An 11,896-nucleotide genomic window follows, 5' to 3' on the forward strand; every position below is an offset into this window, starting at 1 on the left:
ATAAGGAGGAGAGCACTTCATATAAGAGGTTAGGGAATGATAACATTCACAATTAACTATCTGAGATAAAGTATAGTCTCATGACTTTGACCTGCATGAACATATACCAAAACTCTCCTTGCAAATAAAACTAAGACACAGACTTAGGGATTCAGGATAAATCATAAAAGTTATATCAAATTAGTAATTCAAGTAGTAGAGATACAATAAGGACTTGTGAACTATTCCTTTATTCAGATTTCAAAAGTAGTTCCACAACATTCCTCTAGACTGACTATAAGTAAAATGCAGAAAAAGCTATGAAAGATTTAGAAGAGATCTCAGCAACATTAGTGTTTCTTAGAACTCTAAGAATTCAACTAGCTAACCCCTTTTCCACATCTTGGAAATCCTTATAAAGAGAAGGATTGCAACAAGCTTCAGATGGGAGGGGCACATGTCCAAAAAATATTGGAAGAATATAGATATTTTCTAAAAATTTACATCTTACATTTACCATTTATGTACTTAGGTGAAAATAAAAATATGCTCAAGATACATCTAATGATATTTTGTTGCAGGAACTTTCCCAACTGACCCTATTTTCTCCACTTCTCGTAATCATGAAGTTCTTCTAACTATATTAATCAATAGAACCATGGCATCTTCAACTACTTGTGCCACATCCATTTCTCATCTTGGGTCATTTGACATATTTTGTTCTTCCTTGAAATCCCTCAGCTCTAATTTAGCTAGGATCAAGTCTCTATTTTTTTGTTCTATCTCCACAACTTGGTCCTATCATTTTCTATCACTTTTGGTTGATTTCATAACCAAATGTCCATTGAGATCTATTACTATTTGAAAAGCCAACTTTAGACTTTGACTCCCAATTTTGCGACACTACAACCTTGAGATACACTTAAAAGGAATGGCCCTTCATAGCATCTTACCATGAGAATCTTAGCTTCATGATCTTACAATCATTAGTAATTTTCCTTCTATTAAAATGTCGCAAGCCTATGGAAATAACTCTATGACCATACAAAAAACCTCGTATGGTGGCATTGGAACATGTTTTTTTGTCTCCATACAACCCTACAATCACCCTTTTCTCCTTACTGGGATAGCATCTTATCTCCCTTTTGATTTCCCTATGATCTTACAACCGCCATTTAGCAAACATCTTCATACCTTTAGTGACTTAGCATTTGACCATTACAATCTATCAACAAACTAAACTTCATAACATCAAGGACCATGCTTTTTACCGTTACGATTTGATGATAGGACCCAGTCATAGCATCTTAACATTAGGGCATTAGAAATCTTTGGCCTTATCATAACATCACGGGCTTCATTTATCCTTCTCACGATCTTAAAATCATTCCTTTCTTTGTACCTTCATTTCGTCACTGAACAAGCCCTACAATGTCATGATGCTTTATCTATCATAAGATTGAAACCAATTTACTACACATCATTCTTGTTTGCGATCTTACGGCCATAGGATCTCATAACCATAGAATGCGATGATATCCTCTTTCTGTCATGGCTTTAGAGATTCCATCATTTGTCTTCATGATCTTACGATCATAGCTATTGTAAGGTTGGAGCTCCCATTTCCTTGTCATAAGATCTTACCTTTAGCACTTGATCTTCCCAATCTTATGACATCATAAGATCACAGCTCTTTTTCCTCCTTCATTTGATCTTACAACATGAGACATTATCATAAAGTTGCAACCATCCTTTTTTTGGCTGCTATGCATTAAATGAATGATTCATGCCCTTATTTGATCAAACTTTATTCAATCACTTGAAACTAGCCCACCTTGTGACAAGGTGACAACACAAAGCTACAACAAGCTATAAGAGATCGCATCATTATAACTTGTTCTTTAACTACTCTATTGAAGGATATTTTGAAAGAATTATACCTTAGCTTTATCGATGACCTTGTTCATTCAATCATTTGGAAAAAATCATATATGTGATTGTGGAAAGCTCTGATGTTGCGATCAAACTAGAGATGCACCTTTTATGACTACTAGAACTATGTTGTGACACTGCACCAAGATTATTGACCTTTTGACTTGAAAACAAATGTTTGCAACTAAGATTTTAGCTCCACCATTAACCCAAACAACCTTGTGACAAGGTAAATGCTACTTTGCACTGCCAACCCCTAATCAACAAAAACCTAGTGTGACCATGTGATAGATTCAAAAGTTAACCATTCTTCAATTGATTGCATAAAATATTTTATTTAACCATGCATGAAGCTCATTCAAAAACCTACCCACAATTTTCCTATGATCAGTCAACCATCTGGAGTGTGTCATGTGTCCTCATTTGATTTGCTTTCTCCTTTCCTAGTCTCACCATCTGGTCCCTTTAGGAGACACATCAAAAGCGTGTATACCTATTTTAGTTAAATGTTGATCATCCTCAAAATATGGTCATATGCAGATCATCAATCTTCATCATCGAATGACTAGGAAAAGCAAACATCCTTTTGCCTCTATCAGTCTTGTCAACCAATCAAAAAGCTCATATGCTAACTCACTTTGACATCTTTTATTTTGTGGTCCACAACTAAAATAGGTCCCACTTCATCCACATGTCTGCTTGGCATATCCCCACTTTGCTTAAATAGTGCACATCTCCAAAATACATACATATGCCTATTGTTGATTTGAGAAGATCCAATGGTGGCTAAAAGATTTAGTCTTGTCATCCATGTCAATGCCTTGACCAATTAGAATTTTTCCCTTTCACCATATCATTATGACTTATCAACTACCACATCACTTGATCTTACCCATATGGTAGCTTGTCACACCTTTTGAGCATTAACAATGATCTATATAAACCTAGTACAACCATGAGATCCATTACCTTTCACTGCTTCATGTAATAAACCTCAGGTTAAAGTAAACTTTACGTGACCATGTGATTCAAAGAAGACTTATACTTTGCTCACTCCATTGCAACATAAAATCATGACTCATCTTTAATCATTCTAACTAAGCAACAAGGCAAATGCAACATTGCTTCCTTAACTCATGGATAGCCCAAACCTAATGTGACCATGAGAACAAAGCCGTTCTGATGAAGTACTGTTCTGATACCACTGATGAAGGTATGACTCTGATACCATTGATGGAGGGCCACACCACCCTTACCAACTTATAACCAAAAATGCCACTAGCTCTTCTTCAACTTTATCCAAGATCCAAGTGTAAAATGCCTCACATTCGGCGCTCTGTTTACACACTCACAAGTCCATCACAATCCTACTGTAAACTGCCTCACATTTGGCGCTCTGCCCATAGGCTCAGGAAAACTCACTCTTCACTTCCTTCTTCTCTTTCACACTTTCTAGCTTCATCTTCCCAAGCTACTCCTTCTTAAGCTTCTCCTTCTCAAGCTTCTACTCCTCAAGCTTCCCCTTGAGCTTCTCCAAGCTTGCTTTAGAAATGCTCATATGCCTTGCTTAAATAGGCACTTACCACCCAATACATGACTTATCCACAACCTTCTAGAATTCCTCCACAACCTTCTACAACTTCCATAACCTTCTACAATATCCACAACTTTCTACAATATTCATAACTTTCAAGAATTCTTCCCACACACCTCGATAAATGGAATGACAACCATTTTTTTAAATTTTTTCTATTATGCCACCTATGCACCTCGAAAATAGAAATCCTCTTTTTCTTTCTTTCCTCTTTTTTTATTTTTTATTATTTCTCTTCTAATTTTCGTCACTTTCTCTCTCCTCCAGTTTTTTTTTTTTTTCCAATTTTTTTTTTTTCAATTTTTTTTTTTTACCAATAATTTCCCCATGAAAGATGCTCCTGCATCACGTTCTGCACCATCACAGGATGAACTCAAGATTACCTCTAAGCTAAGGTGACTATTCAATCAAATAGGAATTGCTACTTCATGAATCATATCTAGACCATGTCTTGTAAACCTATGATCATGCAATTCATTACTAGACTGACCATTTTATCTTTAGTGCATTGTTGTAACTTAAAAGTTTAACTAGATTTCCAACAAGTTGTAAAGCTAAAACCAAAGGGTTTTCTATTACACTGGGCCCATCCTGATACATGTCACTCCCTTGTATTCCCGCATTGCATAAACTTTGATCATTTTGAGAAATTAGGCATACATTGGCCGTCAATCTACTGAGATTTGATAGTCTCAAGAAAACTATTTAAAATGTTTCAACAAGTGAGCTGGGCCTATTGGGTATAGGTTTCATCCTTTCAACTCTTCACAACTTAGCCCTTGACCTTAACATTTAATCTTGCTAAGCTACGACTGACTATTTGACTGACTGTTTCATGTACCGATACATTATCACAACTTAAAACTTAACTAGATCCCTAACTCTTGTGAATAAGTGACAAGGAAAAATGCAACATTTCTACCTTGACTCATGGTTAGCCTTAACTCAATGCAAAGCTACAAAAAATCGTTCGCAACATCATTGTAGTGACCATGAGTTTGCATTAAACTATGGTAATCATGCAAATAATGAAATATTTAACCACCTGATGTATAAGTTGCACCATCGCCGCTATTTAGGGAGAAATCCTTTTATTGTCCAGAGTCATGTGATCAGTCATAGCTTAAGATAATTTCATAAGGAAACTTAAGGCAAAACATAAAACATTTGAATACAAGGGTTAGACCAACTTAGGAAATAGAAAATATATGTGTATTTTATGTACCCCTCTGATTATGCATGACATTTAATGCATCAAATACAAGAACATAGAAATATATTATAGCCCCCAACTTGAAGGAAAATGACTAGTCAATCTCTCTACCATTTTGCACAGTGATAAAAAATGGTAACACTTTTGGTGACTTCTACTTAATGGCTTCCTATTAGACATCAAACTAATGGCCTTGGGTAATTTATTAGGCACAATTTCAAAACACATATGATAATGGGATTCAAAACCAATTATCTATGCTCAAAAATATGTAGTTGGATACTCAACAGTTGTAGAAATGGCTATGAATGAGGACACTTTTACTCTGGCTTGAATGCAACATTTTCTTGCTTAGTCTTTTGGAAATTAGGAACTTTATTGAAAGAAGGAAAAAAACTGGAGCTAAATACACTTGTTCTAGAACAACACTTAGGGAAAACAAAAGCTGGAAAATATATATAAGCAGAAACCTAAAGATCATACCTCAAAACAAAGCTTGAGGTGAATCCCATTCACAGGGATTAGTAAAACATCTCCTTCCACAATTGATAGCTAGTAAGCATTGTGTTCCTTGCACTCATAAATTATGAATGCCCTAGTCCACATGTTGTCAAACTTGTCATGATGCCCTAGTCTACTCTTTAAAACATCCTAGCATAGAACCAAATCTCCTTCCTTGAAAACTCTAAGCTTAAATTCCTTGTCGAACACCTTCTTTGTTTGAAGTTTCTGGTATTCCATTGTCTATAATGCTTTATTTTTCTCTTCCTCAAGCTCTAGTATCTTATCATATCTTAGGTTCAATGGAACATCTTCTTCAAAGAGTTTTAGATTATCATCCATCTTCAATGAAGGAAAATCTACAGAAATAGGCAACATAGCTTGCTTATTGTATACCAGAACATAAGGTGAATTTCCAAGAATCCTTTTGGGAGTGATTCTAACAAACCATAAGGTCGACCTTAATTTGGATTGCCAATCACACTTTTTTTTTGCCAAACTCCTTTTCAAAATCCTTTGAGGATAATAGTTGGATGAAGTATTCATATATAATCCATTCTTCAATGCCCATTTAGCTATTCTTGTCCCCATAAATACCAAGGCATTATTAGATATAATAGAGTCAGGAACTCCAAATCTGCAAATTAAGTCATCATAGAAACTCAAAACAGTAGTTTCATTGGCCTCTTTCAGAGCTGTTGATTCTATCCAATATGTGAAATAGTCTATGGTAGTCAAAATCCACTTGTGAACAAAACTAGAATTTGGATTTATAGGTCCTACAAAGTTAGTACCCCACTTCATGAATGACTAGTCAATTAGAAAAGGTTGCAGAGGTAAGGCAGCCAACCTTTCTTTTCTAGAAAATAATTCACATTGCTTGCACTTTCTTGCCTAGGTATGAGCATCCTGGAATATGTTGGTCTAATAGTATCCAACACTTATGATCTTATAAGTTGTTTCCTTTGGATAGAAGTAACATCCTTCATCATTGACTTGCTCCAAAAATTTATTTGTATGGTCATTTTCAATACATCTAAGAAGTACTCCATTTATATTTTTCTGAACAAAAAACCATCAACTAAAATATAAGGTACAAATTTCAATCTAAAATACATTCTCTTGGGTCTATCAAGTAATGGAGGACATTCTCCAAATTGCAAGAAATGCACCATATCTTGCCACCAGATCCTTGATGGGTTATGTTGTGGAATAAATTGATTAGCAAGAACAAATTCTATTACATTGTCAATAATTTGGGCCTTCTCATTTGCTAGTCTTTCACATAAACCCTTTCCTTTGACAAGCTTACTCACTTGAATATCTACATCATATTTCATAACTCGAGTTATCCATCTAGATCTCTTCTCATTTAGATCCCTTCTTAACAAGAATTCTTTCACACTAGGATGAGCTACCATAAGATGAGTCTTATTGCTAGAAACTAGATGTTTGGACATTTTTAGGCGATTCACTACAACAAGCACATGTTTTTTAGTGAAACTATATCTTTGTTCATACTCTTCTAAACCTTTGTTGGAGAAAGCAACGGGTTGTTCTAAACCTTGATCATTATGATGAACCAGTACTATAAAAAATGTATCTATACTACCATATGCATACAATGTGAAGTCTTTTGAAAAGATGAGTTTTACCAAAGTAGGAGCAGCTGATAATGCTTTGTTTATTCCCTCGAAACTACTTTTGGATTCCTTTGACTAGCTAAGGAAAATAATATTCTTAAGCATTGACATCAATGGCTTCACTAAATTAGGAATATCTTGAATAAAGCATCTAACAAAATTAATCCTCCTGATAAAAATTTGCAAACCTTTCTTGTGATGTGGAAAAGGAGACTCTAGGATGGGTGCAACCCTTTTAGGATCAATGGTGATGCCTTTCTTGGATACAACATATAACAATAACTTTTCTTCATAGAAAACAAACACACACTTCTTTGGATTGAGAGATATCCCAAACTCTCTACATCTTTCTAAGATTTGTCTCAGATGTTCAAGGTGATCTATAACATGCTTGGAAAAAACTGTGATATTATCTAGATAGATCAACAAAAAAAGTTATATCAGATTATAGAAAACCATTTCCATGGCCTTTTGAAAGGTTTCCTCTATATTGGACAAGCCAAAAGGAATCCTTCTATATGCCATGGTTCCCTATTTTATTGTGAATGTAGTTTTGAATTGGTCATCTTCTTTAACTAGAACTTGATTATATGTAGAATATCTATAAAGAAGTGAAAATCTCTCAGAACCTGACACATATTGAAGAATTTTTTGCATGGATGGCAAAGGGTGATGATCCTTCAATAACACCTTATTAAGGTCCCTAAAATCTACACCTAATCTTAGCTCCCCATTCTTTTTCCTATCAGGAACTAGATTTGATACCTAGCTGATCTATTTGATAGGAAGTATTATCCCACTCTCAATCCATTTAAAAACTTCCTTTTGCATCAAGGGTTCTAACTTTGGATCAAGTTCCCTTAGCTTCTACCTTATAGGTTTAGAACTAGATTATAATTCAATATTATGTTGGGCAAGGTGTGGATCAAAATCTTTAAGATCTACATATCCCCAAGTGAAAACATCATTGAACTCTTGAAAGATTTGGATGCAAGGCTATCTTTCTTCAACAAGAATTACCTTACCAAACTTTAAGTTATTTCCTTCTGCAATCTCAAGATCTTCATAGTGGTGTTGATGAACCATTAAGCTACTTTTGTTCCTCTTGACTTGGGCATCAATGTTATAGATAGACTATAGAGTAACCAAGCCCTTTGGCAGTCTATTAGAGCTCATATGTATAACATGATTGCCATATTTTTCTTTTACTTTATGTTGGTTAAAAGCTAAATCAATATCTTCTTCAAGTAGAAAATTCAAAATTAACTCATCAATATCAAAAAATTCCCAATTAACCTCATTGTAAGGTATGGAAAGCCTGACCACAACCTTGATGTGCCTTTGTATATCTTCTTTTCCAATTTTGTCAACAATATCAAATTGTGCTCCCACCAACAGCTAATCCATTAGCATGTTGATTTAATTTTCTAGGAATAGCAATAATATTGAAAGCATCAAAATCTTCAATTATATCCCATACCCTTTTCTTATAGCCTTTTAATTTGTCATTCTTAGTCATGTGTAAGCCTCTCACTTGGTTGACCACTAACTCACTATCACTAGATACTTTTATGCATTTGATAGCCCTCATTTTGGTGCATTCCAATCCTTGAATGAGTCCCTCATATTTAGTTGTATTTTTTGTGCATGAAAAACTGAAATGGAAGGTTGTAAAATACCTATCTCCATAAGGAGAGATCAACATAGCTCCCCCACCTGAACCATTCTTTCTCCTAGAGCCCTCAAAGTATAACTCCCAAACCTTATCTTGTTTCTTAAGATGATCAGTTGTGTCCTTAACTAGGTTTTACATTACTAACCCTACCTCTCAGAAGACATAATTTCATAGACCAATATCTGTAATATCTTCAATGCTAATTTTACTGGTCTCATTTTTTGGGGTGTTTTCTATTACTCACTCATCTAGTAAGACATTAGGGATACTATCAACGTGAGTGTTTATATCTCTAACATCAAAGTCTTCTTCTTGATCAAGTGAAATACAATTAGCATTGATCACACTGGGTGTATAAGGTTCAATATGGTCTTTGGAAAGTGACTTGGACCTGATTGTTACTTTGGCTCTATATTTGGTCCTAAATAGCATGTGAGACCAATTTGCTAACAAATAGCCTCCTATCTTGGTTGTGAACTCTCTTGAAAAGAAAAGGGAAAAATATGGGGGTAAATCCATCACAAAGATATATTGGGGAGTGGAGCAAGTAGGACATGCATGAAGTGTTAGAATTCCATTCTTTATGAGTCTTAATGTGTTGACACATGAACTATCTAATTGGACTACAACTTTCTCTAAGAGTTCATATTTTAGACCTAATTGGTTTGCTATCTTCTTGGGCATAAAAGAGCTTGTGGATCCACTATCAACCATACAATTATGAACCAAATTATTTCCAATGATTAATGGAACATAAAATGGTGGAGGTTTATATCCTTACATTGGATCTAATTTCCTTTCCTGCTACCATTTGGAATAACAACTCCTTGGTTCATAAGAACAACCCTATGAGGCTCACTAGCAACTTGATTTAGAAAAAATGCTCCCAAGACCTCCTTCAACAAGTCATCTTGTCTTGGTATAGCTAGACAGTCCCACATGGACATAGTGATGCTCATTCTCTTCATATTTTCCATAATATTAAATGGGACAATAACATGCACTTTGTGTGAACTTTAGGAATAGAAGGATGTATTTTTTTTGTGGTTGTTCTTGAGTGACAACAAGAAGACTTCTTGGTTGTTATTTCTTCCCTTGAAGTGATGATAGGCTCTCAGTTGAAACATATGTACTTATTCTTACAAAACCTTCTAGGGCTCTTTTCTTTGATCTAGTGCAGACACCATTTGTAGCACTGTCTCTATTCACACCACAATTTTTTTCTTCTTGCTAGTTTATGAATGTAGCATCTATACGAGAAATCTCTAGTTGCCTTTCAGCATCAACATCAAATGTAGGTTGTGCACTAGAAACACTTTGAACCATTAAAGCTTGATTCATCATCCCATTGGAGCATGTAGCCTAATTGTGTTGCTGATTACAAGGATTGAACCAATCATATTTTTTTGCTAAATTATTTTGAGCAAAGACCATGTCTCTAATAGTATTTGGAGGAGGAGCAATATTCAAAGGATTAGGATTATAAGGCCTAAAAGGTCTTTGGTTATAATTCTACCTATTAGGTATCTATTAGTTTTGAAACTATTGTTGGGAGGTTTGATTAGGAATTGGATTCTAACGTTGGGGTGGCTAGCTAGCATAATAACCTCCTTTCTTAATGTTTACCAACTCATTGGTCAAGTTTTGCACAAGGCTTTCCATCCTTTTCTGGCCATCTCTTAGCTCTTGAAGCTCTTATGAAGGTCTTGTAGCTATGATTTCTTGCCTTGGAATAGCCAGTAATGGGTTAATAGCTATTATAGCTAGAGGTGTATTAGCTTGGATATCCAAATATATGGGCATTGGAGGCATAGGAGAAACCTTTCTTGAATAAGATTGTTCTCGGCTCCTATAGCAATATCATAACCTTGTGGTAATGAATATCCTTCCATAGATTGGATCATTATAGATTTATCACTATTTAGGCTCCTCAAATAATATAGAAAAGTATGCTCCTCTGAAGATCTTACCTAATTGGTATTCTACTCCACGTTCTTTAAAATTTATAGTTGAAATCTACCACCTACTCATGATGAGCATGGTTTATGGTTGTGAGTTGTTCAACTAGAGATAGAAAAATTGGCTTATCTTTAAAATGCTTTGTTAAGACATCTCCCAATGCATCCCAAGAAGTGATTGAACCCATAGCAAGGCTTCAAAACCATTGTAGATTGTTTCCTTTTAATGAAGCTACAAGGAATTTTACAACATCTTCCTTAGTGAAACGATGCATATTTAAACATAATGTTGCAACATCTCTTCTATACTCAAATGTTGTTGTCTAGCCTTCTCTAGTGAAATTTAGTAAACTCTTCCAAGTAGCTAGAGGGATATCATGATGTTGAGAAAAAAGTAATGGACTCCCTTGATTGAAAGGGATGAAAGCAAAATGCCTTGTCATCCATGCTTCAAAAACTTTTCTTACTAGAATAGTGGCTAGCTTTGCAACAAAAAATGAGATTTTTGGTGGAGTAGATCTAGCACTTATCATGTAAACAATGGTGTCCTGAATTCTTTTGGATGTTCTACCTTTTCTCCTAGGTGGGGACAACTCTCTATATTTGAAACTTGCAGATTTTCTTCTTGTCTACACTTTTCTCATAAACCATAAGCACTTGTCTTTCTTTTCACAGTTATAGTCACTAGATGTGTGTATCCTTACCTCTAAATAGGTTGATTCACTATCATACACACCAAAAAAAATAAAGAAATTTGAAGACAAGGCTAGAAAAATCTTTTATTAGTCCCATTGGGCATACCAAAATTGTTATCTCTAGAAGTTGTGCCTAGACTGGATTTTAGCTCAACCAACTCTAAGTAACATGGAAACACTCCAAGGTAGTGGGTGTACCAAGGTTAGGAGTGAATCTCCAAGTTATACTCCAGTTCCTTATGATGTACACCTATGCATTTCTTCAAATTGGAATTAGACTTTATGGGGAAAGGGATAGAATGAATGATTAAAAGAAAATGCTCAAAGTAAAGAGGTGATGCGCCAAAAATTAATGCGAGGATATCATTGGAGTAACAAAATGAAACACTTTTGAATAGTTGAAACAAGCACAAAATTGATAAATGGTAATCCATACATAAGTATTTCATAAGGAGGAGAGCACTTCAGAAAAGAGGTTAAGGGGAATGATAACATTCATAGTTAACTATTTGAGATAAAGTACAGACTCACAACTTATGACCTGTATGAACATATCCCAAAAATCTCCTTAAAAATAAAATTGAGACATAGACTCAGATATTCAGGATAAATCAAAAAAGTTATATCAAATCATTAATTCAAGTAGGAAAGATACAATAAGTACTCATGAACCATTCCTTTATTCAGATTTCAAAGGTAACTCCTC

The sequence above is a fragment of the Cupressus sempervirens genome, chromosome 5 (genome assembly GCF_028749045.1).
Source record: "Cupressus sempervirens isolate cs-2001-9-10 chromosome 5, ASM2874904v1, whole genome shotgun sequence".
Taxonomy (NCBI): domain Eukaryota; kingdom Viridiplantae; phylum Streptophyta; class Pinopsida; order Cupressales; family Cupressaceae; genus Cupressus; species Cupressus sempervirens.